Source organism: Oncorhynchus gorbuscha, linkage group LG04, assembly GCF_021184085.1.
Source record: "Oncorhynchus gorbuscha isolate QuinsamMale2020 ecotype Even-year linkage group LG04, OgorEven_v1.0, whole genome shotgun sequence".
In the NCBI taxonomy this organism is placed as follows: domain Eukaryota; kingdom Metazoa; phylum Chordata; class Actinopteri; order Salmoniformes; family Salmonidae; genus Oncorhynchus; species Oncorhynchus gorbuscha.
Genome location: NC_060176.1, coordinates 36,921,511 through 36,944,798, shown reverse-complemented (window position 1 = coordinate 36,944,798; position 23,288 = coordinate 36,921,511). Strand labels below are relative to the sequence as shown.

Below are 23,288 nucleotides of genomic sequence, written 5' to 3'. Positions count from 1 at the left end.
AAGAGCTCTGTGATGGCCACTCCAATACCTTGAATTTGTTGTCCTTAAGCCATTTTGCCACAATTTTGGAAGTATGCTTGGGGTCATTGTCCATTTGGAAGACCCATTTATGACCAAGCTTTAACTTCCTGACTGATGTCTTGAGATGTTGCTTAAATATATCCACATCATTTTCCTCCCTCATTATGCCATCTATTTTGTGAAGTGCACCAGTCCCTCCTGCAGCAAAGCCAACCCCACAACATGATGCTGCCACCCCCGTGCTTCACGGTTGGGATGGTGTTCTTCAGCTTGCAAGCGTCCCCCTTTTTCCTCCAAACATAACGATGGTCATTATGGCCAAACATTTTTGTTTCATCAGACCAGAGGACATTTCTCCAAAAAGTATGATCTTTGTCCCCATGTGCAGTTGCAAACCATAGTCTTTTTTTATGGCGGTTTTGGAGCATTGGCTTCTTCCTTGCTGAGTGGCCTTTCAGGTTATGTCAACATAGGACCCGTGGATATAGATACTTTAGTACCTGTTCCCTCCAGCATCTTCACAAGGTCCTTTGCTGTTGTTTTGGGATTGAGTTGCACTTTTCGCACCAAAGTACATTCATCTCTAGGAGACAGAACGCGTCTCCTTCCTGAGCGGTAAAGATGGCTGCTTGGTCCCATGGTGTTTATACGTACTATTGTTTGTACAGATGTACAGATGAACATGGTACCGTCAGGCGTTTGGGAATTACTCCCACCAGACTTGTGGAGGTCTACAAAAAGAAATTCTGAGGTCTTCTTTAGTTTTCCCCACGATGTCAAGCAAAGAGGCACTGAGTTTGAAGGTAGGCCTTGAAATACATCCACAGGTACACCTCCAATTGACTCAAATGATGTCAATTAGCCTATCAGAAGCTTCTAAAGCCATGACATCATTTTCTGGAATTTTCCAAGCTGTTTAAAGGCACAGTCAACGTAGTGCATGTAAACTTCTGACACACTGGAATTGTGATACAGTGAATTATAAGTGAAATAATCTGTCTGTAAACAATTGTAGGAAAAATGACGTGTCATGCACAAAGTAGATGTCCTAACCGACTTGCCAGAACTATAGTTTGTTAACAAAAAAAACTGTGGAATGGTTGAAAAATTAGTTTTAATGACTACAACCTAACTGTATGTAAACTTCTGACTTCAACTGTATATCCATTGCCAAATTTCAATTTTTGATGATAATACTCAAGAACTATAGCAGGTTTATGCTAATGTGAATAGAGTCCATAGGCGATTGCCTTATACATAGTGGGAACATGATGCTTGTCTTGGGTCATGTTCATTAGGCACTTAACGGAAGAAATGTGACTTAAACAAGGAGTCACTACCTGGATTTGTCCAACAAGATATGCTCATTTTTGTATTTACAGATGGTTCTTTGGGGATGGAAATGGTTATTTCTACCATGCTGACCAATGGGGGTATGCTCAGTATCGACATGTTGAATTGTTTTGTAGTGATGGAAAATGTACTCGGTTTAGGTGGCTGAGAATTTCTTAAACAATATTTTAATGTCATTCCCAATGAAGGATATTTTATGTTAAGGTAGAAACTCAGTGAACCAACGGATGATCATTTATAACGGTAATATACTAGTCAAGGACGTTTGTTATGCAGTTAAAAGTTGTTTGATTCCTCATTTTATTTTCTCATCTGTGTAAACCATGTAATTTTACTTTTAAGTTGAGAGAATTCTCAAAATAGAAAAATGACATATTTACCTGATTTGTTTGATATTAATATTTAGTCATTAATACTTAACAAATAGTAGGACATTTCTGTTCTGTTTAATCCTGTGTTTCCACTCTAGCTTCCTGCAGTTGGTCTGCTAGAGATGGCTTGAGCTGACAATGACTTGGTGACAAAAACCTAAAAAGCTGGCATTCCACAGACAAGATGTAGTGTGTGTGACCTGAGATAGCCTGGAAGAGTTTAGAACAATGCCTCATTGTCTCATCATCCTGGCATCTGGGAAACTAAGCTGGGATGGAAGTAAAATAATATCCCGTGCAAATAACCAGGAGATGGACCAAGGTGGTTTATGGGAAGGTTTGAACCAGGCTGACTAAGCATTTTTAGGTCCCAAATAACGTCTGTTTTTTTTTCATTATCAGTTAAGCACTCGGCAACACACTTCAATGTGTGGAATCGACGGTTTCATTATCGCAATAATTAATCGATATTAAGTAAAGATAATCGTTTGAACAAATGACTAAGTCTCTCTCAGTACTGAATTTCCACAATACAGCTTCATGATGTAGTCACCTGGAATGCATTTTAATTAACAGGAATTTCTTTCCTTCTTAATACGTTTTAACCAATCAGTTGTGTTGTGACAAGGTAGGGGTGGTATACATGAGATAGCCCTATTTAGTAAAAGACCAAGTCCATATTATGGCAAGAACAGCTCAAATAACCAAATACGGAAAATTCCAAGAACATTTTAAAGTTTCTTCAAGTGCAGTTGCAAAAACCATCAAGCACTATGATGAAACTAGCTCTCATGAGGAATGGAAGACGCAGAGTTACCTCTGCTGCAGAGAATAAGTTCATTAGAGTTCTAGCCTTAGAAATTGCAGCCCAAATAAATGCTTCATTTTATATTTGAGATACTTCAAAGTAGCCACACGTTGCCTTGATGACAGGGTACGGGGTACGCTGTCATTGTAAATAAGAACTGACTTGCCTAGTTAAATGAAGGTTTTAAAAAATATACAAATATAAAATAATCAAAAAATAAAAGCTTTGTGTTGCGCAAGTCTTTTTATTTGTCCGTTAACTTTGTGTTCCCCTGTGGATGCTCTTGTGACTGACTTCTATGGTATACTACGGTCACAGGTAGGTTATTACTGGCTGAGAGAGCTTCTACACTATTCATGAGGGTCCCGTTTCTGACTCACAGGAAGATTAGATGTACCATACCGTTTAGGTAAGTCTATAGTTTATCCAGACCCCTTGACTTTTTCCAAATTCTGTTATGTTACAGCCTTGTTCTAAAATGGATTAAATCGTTTTTTTTCCCTCGTCAATCTACACACAATAAATCCAATCAATCATGATTTTAAATCCCATGGCACTTATTGTAAGAGTAGGGGTGTTCACCCTGGTGTCATGGCTAAATGATAAATTCCCAACCTGGTCACATTCCATCAAGGCCACCTAATCATCTCCCTCATTCCTAATTGGCAAATATCACTACTCACCTCTCCACCTGATAACTGATATGTGCTGAGCATTGTAACATAAAAATGGTCGCCATGCATCACTGAGGTGGATGCTACACATTGATGGTGGATGTGGTGTTTCCCCCTACTATGTAGAGCGCATTGAATACCTCAGTTGGTAGAAAAATCCAATCAAGTATTATTTATTATTATTTCTATACGATCACACACTATACAGTACCAGTCAAAAGTTTGGACACACCTACTCATTCAAGGGTTTCTTTATTTTTTGTATTTTCTACATTGTAGAATAATAGTGAAGACATCAAAACAGGTGTGCCTTGTTAAAGGTTAATGTGTGGAATTTCTTTCCTTCTTAATGCATTTGAGCCAGTTGTATTGTGACAAGGTAAGGGTGGTATACAGAAGATAGCCCTATTTGGTAAAAGACCAAGTCCATATTATGGCAAGAGCAGCTCAAATAAGCAAAGAGAGTGGAGTGATGAATCACACTTCGCCATCTGTCAGTCTGATAGAGAAATCTAGGTTTAGCGGATGCCAGGAGAACGCTACCTGTGTGGAATATCTTGACTGTTCTGCACAGAGCCCTGACCTCAATCCCATCAAACACCTTTGGGATGAATTGGAACGCTGACTGCGAGCCAGGTCTAATCGCCCAACACCAGTGCCCAACCTCACTAATGCTCTTGTGGCTGAATGGAAGTTAGTCCCCACAGAAATGTTTCAACATCTAGTGGAAACCGTTCCCAGTAGAGTGCAGGCTGTTATAGCAGCAAAGGGGGGACCAACTCCATATTAATGCCCATGATTTTGCAATGACATGTTCAACGAGCAGGTTTCCACACACTTTTGGTCAAGTAGTGTATTATGCATGTGAAGAGATTTACAAAATGTAAATACATTTTATCTGATTGCCTGGTGTTCACAGTCTTGCGTCCAACAATTATTATTTTGTTGCTCAGAAAACTTTGGGGCTGCCAAATAAAACCACATTTGTCCGAGGGCTGCCAGTTGGGGAACCATGCTGTAGGCCTATGAGATGCATAATGTTGAACAAGCCAATATCTTTTTACATTGATATGTCGTAATGGGGAGTGTGTTATGTTAGACAGCCGTAACAAGGGGGGGGGGTAAACTCCAGATGTGACACCTTGTCTTTATTGACACACCCGGTTTCCTGCCTCCCACTGTGAGGGGTCACAGCAACAGATAGATCAAGGCTGAGCTGCTCCAATAGTCTGGCTGGGAGCATTACAAGACTTCATGACTGACTGACATATACCATCCTTGGAGACTAATGAGATCAATTTCTCTCTCTCTCCCTCTCTCTGTCTGTCTGTCTGTCTGTCTGTCTGTCTGTCTGTCTGTCTGTCTGTCTGTCTGTCTGTCTGTCTGTCTGTCTGTCTGTCTGTCTGTCTGTCTGTCTGTCTGTCTGTCTGTCTGTCTGTCTGTCTGTCTGTCTGTCTGTCTGTCTGTCTGTCTGTCTGTCTGTCTGTCTGTCTGTCTGTCTGTCTGTCTGTCTGTCTGTCTGTCTGTCTGTCTGTCTGTCTGTCTGTCTGTCTGTGTTCCTCTCCCTCTGTCTCTTTCTATCGCTCCCTAGGTCTCTCTCGTGCTCTCTCTCTGGTTTGGAATGATTATTGTTAATTTCTTTTGAATACTACATTTTTCAGTATTTCGTTTTTTACTTTGTTTTTGTATTAGTTTTGTAATTATTTCATCCAACTTTCATATACAGTGCCTATACAGTACTTTGTTGAAGCACATATGGCAATGATTACAGCAACGAGTCTTCTTGGGTATGACGCTACAAGCTTGGCACACCTCTATTTGGGGAGTTTCTCCCATTATTTTCTGCAGATCCTCTCAAGCTGTTTCAGGTTGGATGGGGAGGGTTGCTGCACAGCTATTTTCAGGTCTCTATCTCTCTCTCTCCCGAGATGTTCAATCAGGTTCAAGTCTGGGCTTTGGCTGGGCCACTCAAGGACGTTCAGAGACTTGTCCCGAAGCCACTCCTGCATTGTCTTGGCTGTGTGCTTAGGGTCGTTGTCCTGTTAGAAGATTAACCTTAGGACCTCAGACTAGGGCAGAGTGCTCTGGAGAAGGTTTTCATCAAGAATTTCTCTGTACTTTTCTCCATTCATCTTTGCCTCGATCCTGACTAGTTTCCCATTCCCTGTCGCTGAAAAACATCCCCACAGCATGATGCTGCCACAACCATGCTTCATCGTAGGGATTGTGCCAGGTTTCCTCCAGATGTGACCCGTCATTCAGGCCAAAGAGTTACATTTTGGTTTTATCAGACCAGAGAATCTTGTTTCCCATGGTCTGAGAGTCTTTAGGTGATTTTGTCAAATTCCAAGTGGGCTGTCATGTGCCTCTTACTGAGGAGAAGCTTCAGTCTGACCACTCTATCATAAAGGCCTGGTTGATGGAGTGCTGCAGAGATGGTTGTCTTTCTGGAAGGTTTTCCCATCTCCACGGAGGAACTCTGGAGCTCTGTCAGAGTGACCATCGGGTTCTTGGTCACATCCCTGACCAAGGCCCTTCTCCCCCGATCCGAAGCCACTGTAGGGCGATTCCATTTCTGAGGGAGTTAAACATACTTTTGGTATCTCAGATTTTAGGCCTAGTGGCAATTCTCACATAGGAACTTCATTGGGAGGAAGGATATTTAACATGCTTTTTACATTTTACATTAAAAAACTTTTTTATAATGATGAAATTGGCAATTTTAGGCCCTTTTTAGACCTACACATGAGCCGTATATATTATAGACATCTTGGTGTCATTATACTCCATAATGTTCTCTCAAAGTACGTCTCGATTCTGAAATCCAAATGTCCACATTTATTTATTTAACATAAAAAATATTAATATGAATATCTCAAAATGACTCTTTTTGATTTACACTAGCATGTTTTTAGATATTTTGTTTGTAACAGTATACTCTTCAAATATGTCAAATATCCAGAGTGGGCTCTCTGCTGCATTTAATGATATGACCCTATTCATACATAGAAATTGACATAGTGTAACGCCTGTCGTGGGAAGAAGGTGGGGACCAATGCGCAGAGCAGTACGTGTTCATCTTTTTAATAAAGTAAACTGAACACTGAATAACAAAACCACAAAGAAACAACCGGAACAGGGGCCTGTTGCACAAAAGTAGAATTAAGACATCCGGGATAAATGACTCAGCTGAGCTCAATGAAGCCAAAACATGTGCGTCCAGGCTTAATTGGTTGCACAAAGACCAAGCCAGGATGAGCAGACACGGATTCATTAAGCCAAGTGAAACCAATCCTGGATAGGTGCGCGCTCACGGCTCACTCAAATAGACCCCGCCACAGATCACAGATTAACTGATTTACCATGGCAACTAGAGCCGCGTACTTTTCCCCGTCGGAAGCACAAATCCTCATGGAGGCATACGAGGAGGTAAAAGATATAATTAAGAAGAAAGGCAACACCGCCACAGTGATAAAGCAAAGAGAAAAAGCGTGGCAAAGTATTGCAGACCGCCTGAATGCGTAAGTAGTGCACAATTACACACTCACCGCTCCGCTGAAACGTCACAATTACAATTCAAATATTTAATTCACATCTCCAAAAACGCAGTTGTACTGTAATTATGAAACGGTTAAATTTTTAATTGAAATGCACTGCAGATATGAGTGAAATTGTGTAAAGTAAGTCCATCACAGTGTATAAAGCTATGATAAATTATTATTAAAGCGTTACATTATTATTTAACGTTACTACGCTCAGTACGGTTTAATCTTAGCCGTTGTACTCTGCTTCTTATGTTGTCCACCGTTTTTTTTGTGTTTCTCCTGCTTTCATTAATGTAAAGCTGCTTTGACAGAATGAAACAATTGTGAAAAGTGCTATATAAATACAATTTAATTAAATAAATAGATGAGCTATAATAATAATCACTTTAATTTATATAGCGCCTTTCAAAGGACCCAAGGTCGGTTGCTCACTGCACTGCAAAAATGTCTTTCTTACTTAGTATTTTTGTCTTGTTTTCAGCAAAAAAAAATATCTAAAAAACATCTTGAATATTTTCTTGAGCAAAATTACCTAGGAAAATAAGCAAAAAAATCTGCCAGTGAAACGAGAACTTTTCTAAAATTAAGTGTTTATGGAAAAAGTAAACTTATTTCAAGAGAATTTTTATTATATTGACAGATTTTTTATTTGCTTGTTTTAAGCACACATTTACTTAAAGTTTATATTTTTTGTCTAAACTATACTTATTTTGCTAGGTCATTTAGCAAATCAAGAAAATACATCTTTATTTAATTTAAAAAATATATATTTTTACTGAAAACAAGACAAAAATACCAAGTAATTTTTTGCAGTGTGACTCCATTAAATGTGTGTGTGTGTGTGTGTGTAGATTAAACATGAACGGGCCAAAACGGACATGGCAGCAGGTCAAAATCAAATACAAGAGCATTCTGCAGAATGGTATGGTCCCTGACTAATATTTAACAAAGCACAAGCATATATTGTACCCAGAAGGTGCCTGCTCACACATTGTCTGTACTGTTTTAGCAGTGAAAAAGAATACCCACAGACAAGGCACGGGTGGTGGGTCACCAAAGGCTGACCTTACCCCAGCAGAGGACATGGCCTTGGAGCTAAATAAAGGCAGGCCCGTCTTAGAGGGGATCCCTGGGGGGAAAGAGACGAGCATAGGTTCCTCCCAAGATGCCACCCGCTTCATTCAAGGTATGTCCTTCCATCTCTACATGGGATACAACCACATTCATATTGAATCAATTTGGACTGTCTGACTTTGGTTTACCTATTGCCTTGCAGTGTCTGGCAGCACTGTGTTCCTGTTAGAGCCACCAGCACAAGCACCAGACGATGCTGATCCAGTGAGTACTCCATCAAAGGCATACTGTAGGCCTGGCATGTCTTGTCTACTAGCTTCAATATGAATCCGATTAAATGTGATAGGGTGAAGGCCCCAGTGCAGCAGCAACAGCACATGATGGAGACGATGATGATGAGGAGGAGCCCATCTCTCTGGATTCCAGAAGGCATGAGGTATCATGGTAAGACTGTGAAAGTACTATTTACTCTACAATGGTGAGGAGTCCTCATCAAAATCAAAAAATCTAATTTCTTTTACAGGACCCAGATGCTATACAGTGGGAAAACCAGCCTGGCAACATAGTGCGTATTAATAAAAGGACACCACATCCTGCCAAATTCCAGCTGCGCTAATTGTATTGTGTTCACAGAGCTCACAAGCTATCAGAAAGTTGTATGGCAACCACCTCCGGCGCCAAATAGAACTGGCAGACATAGACATTCAGTACAAGAAGAAAAAGATGGAAAATCTTGCACTGGAGTCCGAAATAAAAAAGAGGACAATTAGGAAACTGGACCTTGAAATAAAAAAACTTGAGAGGGAGGTGAGATATGCCTTCAATGTACACTGTATGCTAACTGTAACACAAATCATTATTTGTATTTCCTCCCCCAGCTCCAAGAAGATGACACAGCTCAAAATAAAAATTAGGTATATTCTCGTAAAGTCAAGTGAGCCATGACATATGAGCTCTTATTGTGAGCACACAGGACGGTGGCATCTTTCTAAGGTTTTTTTTATTTTCCCAGCAATCAGTACAACCAAGTCATCGTTATAAGGCATCGCCCTCTTTTGCCCACCCCCAGCACCAGGTGTGGCCACTAGCCTATATGAAGGCCCAAAATTGTGTGTTCCTTTCTGCTCTGACAATGGCATGCCCATTCGTGCGAGATGTGGTGGATGAAGAAGCACTTGTGCTGAGGAGAGCCTTCAGGCGAGAAAGGGTCTTCAGGGACCGGTTGGACCCACTGGCCTTCCCTGACGACCATCTATATGAAAGATACAGGTTTTCTGCAGATGGCATCAGGTATCTATGCAGACTACTGGGTCCCAGGATTAAGCACCGCACTGCACGGAGCCATGCACTGAGTGTGGAGCAAATGGTTTGTGTGGCCTTGCGCTTTTTGCTAGTGGAGCCTTCCTGTACTCAGTGGGGGATGCAGAACAGCTGAACAAGGCCACAATTTGCCGCACAATAAGGAGTGTGTGTCTGGCTATCAAAGCATTAGCAGATGTCTTCATCTCCTTCCCTGGCCACAGAAGACTCTGTGACATCAAAGAGGAGTTCTATAGGATTGCAGGTAAGAGGATCTACAAATTACAGGACAACTGTTAACACATAGTAGGATACTCATTACTTTGTGTGACAGGTTTCCCCAATGTCATTGGTGCAGTGGACTGCAAACACATAAGGATAAAAGCCCCCTCAGGTGCCCATGAGGCCGATTTTGTGAATAGGAAATCCTTTCACAGCATTAATGTTCAGGTGAACATAACTTTTTGATATTGTCCATTGACGAACACTCTGCATTGCCAGTGATGTGCATTGATTGGTGTAATATTCCTCATCTTATGATTTCAGATGGTCTGCAATGCTGACTGTGTGATCAGCAATGTTGTGGCAAAATGGCCTGGCTCAGTCCATGACTCCAGAATCTTTCGGGCCTCTGAAATCTATCAGTGCCTATCACAAGGTAAGCCACACAACCCCTATTTATAACCATCATGGCTGTGTCAAGAATATCACTGTGTTTATGAGGTAGTAATGATGAGATTTTGTGTTGACAGGTGAATTCTCTGGTGTGTTGCTGGGAGACAGGGGGTATGGCTGCCAGCCTTTTCTCCTGACACCTTTCACAGACCCCCAGGAAGCACAGCAGGCCTACAACCATGCCAGGACCAGGGCCAGAGTTGAAATGACCTTTGGCCTCCTGAAGGCACGCTTTCACTGCCTTCACAAATTAAGGGTCAGCCCTGTTAGGGCATGTGATATTACTGTGGCTTGTGCTGTCCTCCACAATGTGGCCTGCCTGAGGAAGGAGAGGGCCCCCAGAGTGCCACCAGCCATGGACTGGGACAATCCGGCAATCTTCCCTGATGACGACAGTGGTCGGCTGCTGAGGGACCAATATGTGTTGAATTATTTTAGTTAGTATGTGTGCTTTCAATTTTGGTTAAATATGTCCTGCGGTGGCAGAGGAATTTGTTTTTTTTTTGGGTTCGTTTTTTTACGAATTTGGCCTCTTATGATGTTTGTGCGGTATACTGTGTGTAATACAAGGCTGCAGGGAGGCTACTGCATCCATTCATTTGTCTGTTCAGTTGATGTGTATGGATTTGTCCTGCATTTATTTTAGTGTGCAGACATGCAGGGTGTGTTATATACAGACCTTTGAATGTGTATGTATCATTTTGTATAATATGCTTGGATTCTGTGCATTCCATCTTGTAGAGTCACTGTGACTTCAGTTTCGAAAGGAGCTGATGGTTTACCTGCTTTGTTTTGTCCATTCAATAAAGGAACATAATGTTACACATTGTGTTTTTATATTCATATGGAATGTGTATTTGTTTATATGACAGAGTACTAGGGCCACACTGAAGAAAAAGGATAAAGTCATAAATTTATGAGGCTGGTTCTTTCTGCAGAAAAGCTACATATTGTTTTTACAGTTTTGATACTTATGACAATGTGATACTTAATATTCTGGCACATCAGCATGTCTTTGTTTATGAAACCATACTGAAGTACAATTTCACGAAATGCCCCGCATCTGTCATTTTAACAACTGTCCTCCTTTAAAACAACTGGTTACAATATTATGACTTGTCTTTTTTTCTCCCTCTGTGGCCCTAATATTCTATCATTTTATATATAGTCTATGGGAAACTGTAAATTATCTAATGATAGCAACATCTAAAAATCATTTTTTATCCAAAATCATTGAAATTAATGATCACAAACGTTTAAATAATGACAGTGGGTCTAGTTATATGTGATAACAATGTATAGTGAGCAGTGAAATAACTATTGGTTTCCATTTGTGGTGACTGCTGACTGACATTAGGGATGAGATTAAATAGATCCTGGAATTTAGCCTGGTCTGGAGCAGGCTAGCTCCACAGAATAAATCTCCATGGTAATTTATACCATAACATATCCTCCTGCCCCCTATCCATCTTTAGTGCAACCGGATTACGGATCAATTGAGCCAGAATCACCAAGATATCCTGGCTTAATCCCTTATCCTAGTTTTGTGCAACAGGCCCCAGTTCTGTCTAGTGTAGACATACAAAGACTGAAAACAACCACCCGCAAAACACAATTGAAAACAGGCTACCTAAATATGGTTCTCAATCAGGGACAACGATTGACAGCTGCCTCTGATTGAGAACCATACCAGGCCAAACACAGAAATAGAAAATCATAGAAAACTAACAGACAACCCACCCAAGTCACGCCCTGACCATACTAAAACAAAAGACAAAACAAAGGAACTAAGGTAAGAACGTGACACATACAGTGAACTCGAGCTGTTTTGCAAGGAGGAATGGGAAAAAATGTCAGTCTCTCGATGTGCAAAACTGATAGAGACATACCCCAAGCGACTTACAGCTGTAATCGCAGCAAAAGGTGGCGCTAAAGTATTAACTTAAGGGGGCTGAATAATTTTGCACGCCCAATTTTTCCATTTTTGATTTGTTAAAAAATAAATATTGAAATATCCAATAAATGTCGTTCCACTTCATGATTGTGTCCCACTTGTTGTTGATTCTTCACAAAAAAATACAGTTTTATATATTTATGTTTGAAGCCTGAAATGTGGCAAAAGGTCGCAAAGTTCAAGGGGGCCGAATACTTTCGCAAGGCACTGTAGGTCATTAACCAATCACAGCTCTCCTGTAGGATGGCACATGCAGCAAGTCACCAGCAGATTGTGTTCCCTTAGAATCCATTTTCCCATTCACCATGTTGGTGGTGGTCATAAAATGTACCACACCTTCAGAAATAGCAGAGAGACCACTTTCGACATTTTATGTAGACTACTTCAAGAGTATGTTATTCCAAACGATGTCTTAAAATTAACAAAGTCAAAAAGGGTCGTTTGGAGATATTAATATTGAATACATTTATCTGAAATGTATTTCAGAATGTATTGTATTTCAGAATCAAGACATAATCCTTATGTTAGAGCAGTGGTTACAAACTTACAGTCCCATACCCCTTCAAACATTCAACCTCCAGCTGCGTACCCCCTCTAGCACCAGGGTCAGCGCACTCTCAAATGCTGTTTTTTTGCCATCATTGTAAGCCAGCCACACACACACACTACATGATACATTTAATAAACATAAGAATGAGTGTGAGTTTGTCACAACCTGGCTCGTGGGGTGTGATAAAGAGCTCTTATAGGACCAGGTTACAAATAATAATAATCAATCATTTTGCTCTTTATTTAATCTTACATATAAAACCTTATTTGTTCATCGGAAATTGTGAATAACTCACCACAGGTTAATGAGAAGGGTGTGCTTGAAAGGATGCACATAACTCTGCAATATTGGGTTGTATTGGAGTCTCAGTCTTAAATAATTTCCCATACACAGTCTCTGTATTTAGTTTTCATGCTAGTGAGGGCCAAGAATCCACTCTCACATAGGTACGTGGTTGCAAAGGGCATCAGTGTCTAAACAGCACGATTTGCCAAGGCAGGATACTCTGAGCGCAGCCCAATCCAGAAATCTGGCAGTGGCTTCTGACTAAATACAATTTTCACAGAACCGCTTGTTGAAATGTTGCTGAGGCTCTCCTGTTCAGATATCGGTAAGAAGACTGGAGGCAAGGCATGAAACGGATAACGAATCCAGTTGTTTGTGTCATCCGTTTCAGTAAAGTACCTGCGTAATTGCACACCCAACTCACTTGGGTGCTTCCATTATCACATTTCAAATCAAATCAAATTTTATTGGTCACATACACATGGTTAGCAGTTGTTATTGCAAGTGTAGCGAAATGCTTATGCTTCTCGATCCGACAGTGTAGGTGTATCTAACAGGTAATATCTAACAATTCCACAACGAAACCTAATATCTAATAAATTCCACTTCCTTTTGACATTGTCCGTAAGCTTGAGTTCATTTGTACACAAAAAAATCATACAATGATGGAAAGACCTCTGTTTTGTTGTTAATGCAGAAAGAGAAGAGCTCCAACTTCTTAATCATAGCCTCAATTTTGCCCCGCACATTGAATATAGTTGCAGAGTCCCTAGATTCAGATCATTCAGGTGAGAAAAAACATCACCCAGATAGGCCAGTCGTTTGAGACAGATTTGTACCTTGTCAGCTCTGGGATTGGAACTTGCAACATTTTGGTTACTAGTCCAACGCTCTAACCACTAGGCTACCCTGACACCCCTTATACTTTGCCCCTTGATTTATTTATTTTATTTAACCTTTATTTAACTAAGTAAGTCAAAGAACAAAATCGTATTTACAATGACGGCCTAGATTACCAGCATACACACAGTTGTGTATGTTGTAAAAACATTACATGGTTACTGCCCATATCATTGCATAGTGCAGAAAATACACGGGAGTTCAAGGGCCTTGCTTTAATAACAAAGTTAACCATTTTCACTGTAGTGTCTAAAATGTCTTTCAAGCTGTCAGGGACTTCCGTGGCAGCAAGGGCCTCTCTGTGGATGCTGGATTTCCCGCCAAAACTGACTCCTTTTCCGGGGATAAATAAGTGCGAGAAACAGGTAAATTATATCTATGAACAGCGTGACTTGAAATGTAACTTAAATTATATGCATCATCAATAAACAACTGTGTGTGTGTCTGTGTGGCCAGTGGTGCTTCCGCTTTATTGTAGCTTACTGTATTTACTTACACAAAGTCAACAAATTTAAGCGCACCCCTTTTTACTGCTAAAACTGTATACTGGGACCTTGAAATGCAGTTATTACGGTAAAAAAAATTGGCTCCAACTTTTGATCTACCAGTCGGCTACAATTACAGTTACCTCAATCAAATTGTATTTGTCGCATGCACCTAATACAACAGGTGTAGACGTAACAGTGAAATACTTACGAGCCCTTTCCGAACAATGCAGGGTTAAAAGGTAAGAAAATGTGAAAATAAAAAAGTAAATAGTAACACAATAACGTAACCAGGCTATCAACAAGGAGTACCAGTAATGAGTCAATGTGCTGGGGTATGAGGTAGTTGTGGAAATATGTGCATGTCGGTAGGGGTAAAAGTTACAAGGCAATCAGGATAGATAATAAACAGAGTAGCAGCATGTGTGAAAGAATGTTAATGTTTGTGTGTGTGTTGGGAGTGTCCATGTAGTATGTGTGTTGATAGGGTCCAGTGAGTTTGCATAGAGCCAGTTCAATTATAGTTATTCTGTTTCTGACCAAGTCGTCTGTTTTTCATGTTGAAAAATAATGAGAGAACCGGATGTCTTTTAATGCACTCGAATTGAACCAGCATGGTTTATGAATTTTTTTTATTTGTTTTTCTGTCTTGACTAAAAGTAATAATTGAAAGAATAATGACGGGAGTCTTGACTAGTTATTGAATTTTAATATATAGGTCACATTTGTGTAGCCAGAAAGCTCACGTTTAATTTATGATGTGACTAAATAAACATTCTAAAACAAAACCTTTAGAGATGATCGTTTTCTTTATTGCTGGAAATAGAAATAGGCCTAACATTGATTGAGGGTAACGAATTATAAAGAATGTAATAAGTAAATGTTAGCTTTTATGTACAATATAGCTTACCTTAGAATGGCACAGGATTCATGGTGGATTTAGATTTGCGGGCAATTGATCAACCACAGCACTGATTGATTAGCGGACAATCACATAGTTCCCTCTAACAAAATCACCACATGAAGCTAATTAAAAACAGCCACAACCTTCACAAATCCCCCCGATAGCTAGGTGCAATGGGATCGAAAGGGACCACGCCGTATCTTTCAGTCAAAGGCAGGCTAAAACAAATGTAATAAACCAAATGTAATTTTCACTAGACTAATAACCTCATAATATTTTACTAGTCGGCCAGCAGTGCTTCATAGGCCTGTTAAAACTAGGCTACATCAACAACATAGTGCAGCCTTTCTTAATATATGGGTCGCGAGCCAAAGTGGGTCGCGACGTGTCAGAGTAAATGTATAATTATTTCATTAATTACTGGAATTGATTTGGCCAAGTGCGCTCTCTGCTCAGTTTGGCAGCTGCGTTAGTGAGAGTGAGATGCCCGTGTGCTTCGCGGTTTACCTGATCTTTTTTTCTGCAGTTTTCTTGAAGATTACTCCGCGACACAGGCGATGCAGCGCTGTGGTTCAGCAGCAGATGATGCGCTGTCTGCCACTGACTCGTCATTCCCACTCGTCATCAGTCACCGCTGTCATCAAATAGATTCATGCTAGCCGCAAGTTCTGACTGAGCTCAATTGTCATGAAATGCATATACAGCTATGACTTTCACTTTCATAGAAACGTATAACGAAGAGCGCCCACAATGTGTTTTGTGCGGGGAAGTCCTTAGTAATGAAACGACACGTCCTGACCAAAACATCCACAGCATGATGGTAAACCAAGGGAGTTCTTTCAGAACAGGGTAGCATGCTTCAGGAAACAGTGCTTCGACAGTGGAAAAGTAAGTCAGCTTGCAAGGCATTGTTGTCATTTTATAACAGGTGATGATAAGCAGAAATAAGGGAGTACTAACTAACTTTCATAGTAGTAGATGTGAGTTTCTCTTTCAAACAATCCACTGGCCTTGTACACAGCTAATGGCTATCATTTGCCAAAGCAAGCTAGCTACTGATAGTGCAACCCTAGTAACAGTACAAATGAAGATGACCAGGCCTACTGTACATTTTACTGTAGAAATTATTGTTGAAAACTTGTCTAGGTTGGAACTGTTGCTATTAAAATACAATAATTTTTATTCTTAACTGGAATAAACTGATTGAAGCAAGATGCTTTTTGAGGCAAACACAGCGTCTCCTGCCTGTTTGTCACCACATACCTATGCGAGTCAGGTTTCTCAACTCTGACATACTTAAAACAAGTACAGAAACAGTTTCAAGGTTGAGCATGACCTGAGTATTGCACTGTCAAGAACGGAGCCCAGAATAGACATGCTCTCAATAGGACTGTGTGTGTGTGTTTTCTGGTCTCTGTCTGTGTGATGTGATCAATCAGTTTATTCCAGTTCAGAATGAAAATGATTTATTGCATTTTAACAGCAAACAGTTCCAACCTAGACCGATATGTAAGAGTGTTTTTAAAGGGGAAAATAAACATTAATATATATTTATATGGATATTTAATTTCATTATTATTTGTTTTTGTCTATATTTCATTTGTTTTTGGCATAAGGGCAATGAAATGTACCAATATGTATGTGTAGTTGCATATTGGGTCCCAGTACCCCACAGAATTTCTCATTGGGTCCCAGGCTGAAAAAGTTTAAGAACCCCAGATCTAGTGAGGTGACTTTGAGTTGATTAAATGTAACCATACAACAAAACATCAATAGATTCATGTTACATTACAGCCTTATTCTAGAATGGATTAAATAAATACAAATATTAATCGTTATACACACAATGTGTAATGCCTAAGTGAAAACAGGTTTTATAATTTGATTCAAATTTATATTTAAAAAATGGGCAGAGTTCCTTTGTCCAGTGTCTGTGTTCTTTTGCCCATCTTAATCTTTTATTTTTATTGGCCAGTCTGAGATATGGCTATTTCTTTGCAACTCTGCCTAGAAGGCCAGCATTCCGGAGTTGCCTCTTCTGTGTTGACGTTGAGACTCTCTCTGGTGTGAATAAACCAAGATTGAACTCTTTGGCCTGAATGCCAAGTGTCACGTCTGGAGGAAACCTGGCACTATCCCTATGGTGAAGCATGGTGGTGGCAGCATCATACTGTTGGGATGGTTTTCAGAGGCAGGGACTGGGAGACTAGTCAGGATCGAGGGAAAGATTAACGGAGCAAAGTACAGAGATATCCTTGATGAAAACCTGCTCCAGAACGCCCAGGACCTCAGACTGGGGGGAAGGTTCACCTTCCAACAGGACAATGACCCTAAGCACACAGCTAAGGCAATGTAGGAGTGGCTTCGGGACAAGTCTCTCAATGGTCCTTGAGTGGCCCAGCCAGAGCCTAGACTTGAACCCGATCCAACACCTCAGGAAGGAGCTGTGGTGCTCCCCATCCAACCTGACAACAGAGCTTGAGAGGATCTGCAGAGAAGAATGGCAGTAGCTCCCCAAATACAGGTGTGGCAAGCTTGTAGCGTCATTCTCAAGGAGACTCGGCAGTAATCGCTGCCAAAGGTGATTCAAACAAGTGCTGTGTGAAGGGGCTGAATACTTACTTATATGTCTGTTTTTTATTATACAGTTGAAGTCGGACGTTTACATACACCTTAACCAAATACATTTAATCTCAGTTCTTCACAATTCCTGATATTTAATCCTAGTAAAAATTCCCTGTTTTAGGTCAGTTAGGATCACCACTTTATTTTAAGAATGTGAAATGTCAGAATAATTGTAGAGAGATGTCACGTTCTGACCTTAGTTCTTTTATTATGTCTTTGTTTTAGTATGGTCAGGGCGTGAGTTGGGTGGGTTGTCTTATGTTCTTTTTTCTATGTTTTGGGATTTCTGTGTTTGGCCTGGTATGGTTCTCGATCAGAGGCAGCTGTTTATCGTTGTCCCTGATTGAGAACCATATTTAGGTAGCCTGGTTTCACTTGAGTTATGGGTGATTATTTTCCGTGTTAGTGTTTGTACCACACGGGACTGTTTCGTTTGTTTCACTTTGTTATTTTGTATGTTATAGTGTTCAGTTTGTCTTATTAAAAATGGACAATTACCACGCTGCAAATTGGTCCGATCTCTCTTACTCCTCATCAGAGGAAGACGACGAACGTTACAGAATCACCCACCACCAAAGGACCAAGCAGCGTGGTAACGGGCAGCAGCCGAAAGCGCAAGACTCCTGGACATGGGAGGAGATTTAGGACGGCAAAGGACCCTGGGCACAGGCTGGAAAATATCGCCGCCCCAAGGCAAAGCTGGAGGCAGCGAAAGCCGAGAGGTGGTGGTATGAGGAGGCAGCACGGCAGCGCGGTTGGAAACCCGAGAGGCAGCCCCAAAAGTTTTTTGGGGGAGGCACACTGGGGGAGGCACACGGGGAGTGTGCCTAAGTCAGGTAGGAGACCTGAGCCTACTCCCCGTGCTTACCGTGGAGAGAGGGACCGGGCAGGCACGGTGTTATACCGTGAGGCACACGGTGTCCCCGGTGTGCATGCATAGCCCGATGTGGTACATAGCAGCATCTCGTATCGGCCTGGCTAGAGTGGGCATCAGCCAGGAGCTGCCAGAGCCGCCAGTCAGCCAGGAGCTGCCAGAGCCGCCAGTCAGCCAGGAGCTGCCAGAGCCGCCAGTCCCAGAGTCGCCTCTTTACTGTTGACATTGAGACTGGTGTTTTGCAGGTACTATTTAATGAAGCTGCCAGTCGAGGCCTTGTGAGGTGTCTGTTTCTCAAACTAGACACTCTTATGTACTTGTTATAGTGTTCAGTTTGTCTTATTACAAATGGACAATTACCACTCTGCAAATTGGTCCGATCTCTCTTACTCCTCATCAGAGGAAGACGACGAACGTTACAAGAGAATTATTCATTTCAGCTTTAATTTCTTTCATCACATTCCCAGTGGATCAGAAGTTTATATACATTAGATTAGTATTTGCTAGCATTGCCTTTAACTTGTTTAACTTGGGTCAAATGTTTCGGGTAGCCATCCACAAGCTTCCCACAATATGTTGGGTGAATTTTGTCCCATTCCTCCTGACAGAGCTGTTGTAACTGAGTCAGGCTTGTAAGGCCTCCTTGCTCGCGCACACTTTTTCAGTTCAGCCCAAAAATGTTCTGTAGGATTGAGGTCATGGCTTTGTGATGGCCACTCAAATACTTTGACTTTGTTGTCCTTAAGCCATTTTGCCACAACTTTGGAAGTATGCTTGGCGTCATTGTCCATTTGGAAGACCCATTTGCGATCAAGCATTAACATCCCGACTGATGTCTTGAGATGTTGCTTCAATATATCCACATAATTTTCCTCCCTCATGATGCCTTTAATTTTGTGAAGTGCACCACTCCCTCCTGCAGCAAAGCACCCCCCCCCCCCCACATGATGCTGTCACTCCCGTGCTTCACGTTTAGGATGGTGTTCTTCGGCTTGCAAGCCTCTCCATTTTTCCTCCAAACATAACGATGGTCATTATTGCCAAACAGTTCTATTTTTGTTTCATCAGACCAGAGGACATTTCTCCAAAAAGTATGATCTTTTTTTAAAGGCAATTCTACCAATTACTAATTGAGTGTGTGTAAACTTCTGACACACTGGGACTGTGATGAAATAAATAAAAGCTGAAATAAATAATTCTCTCTACTATTATTCTGATATTTCACATTCTTAAAATAAAGTGGTGATCCTAACTGACCTAAAACAGAGGATTTTTACTTGGATTAAATGTCAGGAATTGTGAAAAACTGAGTTTAAATGTATTTGGCTTAGCTGTATGTTAACTTCCGACTTCAACTGTATATATTTTGTTATCTGAACTGTTTTTGCTTTGTCATTATAGGGTATTGTGTGTAGATTGATGGGAAAAGTAAAGTGTTCTCAATACTTTCTGAATGCACTCTATATGTGTTAATTTACAGTAGTTTTGCCAGATGTTTTTCCGCTGGTATTATATGCTTTTAAATAGCTCGTCATGTTTCAACAGGAATACCGGGAAGCCCAGTATTTTCTTGCAATTTTCTCAGGAAGGAAAATTGTTAGATTCTCCTGAAAATATTGAACCGTAGTTCACAGATAGGGTCATACAGGAGGCATGTGTATGTCTAAGAAGTGTCTAAATAGGCAACTTTCATAATAATCTTTGCAAAAATGTTTTTTTTGATACAAATGTTAAAAGCATTTCGAACATCCTTCCAATTAAGTTTCTGTGGCCTTTTCTCAATTGGATTTGCTCCTGCATCCACTGTCCTCCGTCCTCTCGTCTCCCTTTAAAAAATGTGAAAGTGTCACGCCCTGACCTTAGAGAACCTTTTATTTCTCTATTTTGGTTAGGTCAGGGTGTGACTAGGGTGGAAAGTTTAGTTTTTTCTTTTCTATGTTGGCATGGTATGGCTCGTTGTCTCTGATTGGAGATCATATTTAGGCAGCCTTTCCCACCTGTTGTGTGTGGGATCTTGATTTTGTATTGTTGCTTTTAGCCCTACAAAGCTGTACGTTTCGTTTGTTACTCTTTCTTGTTTTGTGCCGGGTTATCATAAATAAAAATGATTAACTTACCCCACGCTGCACCTTGGTCCGACCATCCTTCCAACAACGATCGTTACAGAAAGGAGAGATTGCGAGGAGAAGGAACATGGACAGAAATGTTCTTGTTTGAAATGAGACGGTCCTGCTCCACTCACGCGTCATCAGCTAAATGACGTTTACAGGAGTGGCTCACAAAATAAACTTGTAAAGTGATAAAACATATTCAGTTAGTTGTGGAAGACATTTTATAGATAAAACGATAAGTAGCCTATTGTTTTTAAATGTGTGCATGGTTTTCTCCCCCTACAATACAAAAGCTGATTCAAAGGGTGTGTGGCAGATATCAAAACTCTTTCGTGGTAGGATACACTTGTGCCTCCTCGACAAAAGGAGGCTATCTAGGAGGGTAGGACCGTCTTCCATTTGCCTAGTAACAAATTGACACACTAGTCAACCACTTATCGGTACCTATATTAGGCGCGATGGATAGTCTGGAAGTTGCTTAGTAATCCCCTCCCATCCTTCAGTGCTGGAGTTGTCTATCTGGATTATGGTTAGACTGTGTGTGTGTGTGTTACTGCTGACGGACCATTTACACTCACACCCTATCTCCTCCACCATCACCTCCACTGGCTAGATTAATGTCACACACTGACAGCTGTGCGTGCACGTGCGCACATGTGGGTGTGTTTGTTGGCACTGTTAGATTTCCTCTGGGATAAATGCTCCAGGGAGATCTAGATCAGTGTTTCAACTTTAACATCTTCTCTCTCCTTCCCTCCACAGAGCAGTCTCTCTGTCCCTTTCTTACTCTCCATCCCCCCTCTCCCTCTGCCTTCCTCTTTCTCTCTGTGTTGTCTGTAAAGGAGATGATTAATAAAGCTTGTATGTTTTTCAAATCACTGGCTGGACAGTGCCTGTCTTCAGAGCTGTTGACTGATTGGCCGATGTCCCTGACTTGGCAGTTGACCCTCTTTTCAACTGCCCAGAGAAACATATGAGACCATAAACAACACACACACACAGTATTTTGGCTACTTCTAAAATAAAATATAGACTACTGACACCCAGTAGCTAGTAGCATGGGGACACATAATGCTAATGTAGCAGGCTTAAGGAACATTTAATCTCAATGCTCACACTGTCCACACATTCTGGTCTTGGCCCTACTCTAGAAATGCTTGTGATCTTTGAATATGATATCATCTCATCACAATGCTCTTAAACTTGTCCTTAAAAGGGGAGGACATTGAAGGCCAGGGGCTTATATTATTACAATAAAGTATTCCTGCCCTATCACTATGGAATCCTCAACAGCCAATTCTGGAATACTTCATGCTCCATTATGAAATGCAGTCCACCTTTGTGACACCCTTAGAAATAGGATTAATGCTACCGTGTCATCCCAGGCCCAGCAGCCCCCCTCACACACACTCCATTTTATCTCCTTAACATGTGAAAGGGATATTCATTACCACCCGTTAATGAGTCCATAGTGATGCGCTGCAGCCTAAGAGGTCAACCCTGGCCTGAGGAAGTGAGGGAAAGGGAGGTTAAGAGAGAGGAGAGCAGAGAGGAGATCGGAGAGGAAGGATTGTGAGAGAGGAGGGTGAGTGATAGGTGGAGGAAGGAAGAAGAGTGGGATAGATTTTAGAGGAAGAGCAGAGAAGTTAATCATTAATTTAGACGTAAATCAGTGTGCCTGATGGGGGGGGTGCAGTTACTGGAAATCCAGTGATTATTTATGGATATGGAACATTCAGTCGTTGTCCTGGTAGCCTGCCACTGTGCTGTGTCAGACTGGACACAGTGGTACTGTATATCTGCCCTGCTCTGCATCCTGTCCTGAATAACTAACATGTGAATGCTACGTAGGTAGACAGAATATGTTTGTTTTTTTAAAGGATGAAAAACATTGCAATGATACATACATAGTAAATCTTTGTTGAATGAGGATGCTCTTTGGTTAAGGGGTTGAACATTGCTCTGGTCCTCCATTTTAATGAAGAGGCTGTAATGTATTTTTTTGTTTGTTAAAACCAATACATTTCGGCCTGTAGTCTTCATCAGGGTTTTTAAGAAGTTCTATCTGAGAAATAGAGACATTATTTGTCTTTATGAATGAGTCGTATAAAGAATACCACTCCTCCAGGCTGGATGACCACTTTAGCCCGGACCCTCCAGAGTGCAGGCACAGGTTGAACCAGGCTGTGGGTGAGCACTGGAGATCTGGTGCATACCACTCGCACCTCTCCCTTAGGCTCAATGCCCACATTCGCCCGGCACGGGCGGGCGCAAGCATAGGACGCACTGCACAATCCCGGTGCAGGATACCCTGGGCCGAAACGGCATACCGGAGACCAGACACGCTGAGCCGGCACAACATGCCCTGGCTGGATGCCCACACTCGCATGGCACTTGCGGGGGGCTGGCCTATGGCGCACTGGGCTATGAGCGCATACTGGCGACACCGTGCACTTGACTGCATAACACGGTGCCTGACCAGTACTGTGCTTCTTCCGGTAAGCACGAGGAGTGGGCTCAGGTCTCCAACCTGACTCCGCCACACTCTCTGTGTGCCTCACCCAAAACATTTTTTGGGGCTGCCTCTCGTGCCTGTCGCGCTGCCGTGCTACCTCCTCATATCGCCTCCATTCAGCTCTCGCTGCCTCTCGTTCTTCCTTGGGGCGGAAATATTCCCCAGCCTGTGCCCAGGGTCCCTTACCGTCTAAAATCTCCTCCCATGTCCATGAGTCCAGAGAACACTGCTGCTCGATACCACGCTGCTTGGTCCTTGGTTGGTG

The 23,288-nt window shown here is 41.5% G+C and overlaps 1 pseudogene; it reads left to right on the top strand.

Moving 5' to 3' along the window:
- Nucleotides 1-6,405: 6,405 nt before the first annotated feature.
- Nucleotides 6,406-10,566, top strand: LOC124034023 (annotated as a pseudogene).
- Nucleotides 10,567-23,288: the final 12,722 nt, after the last annotated feature.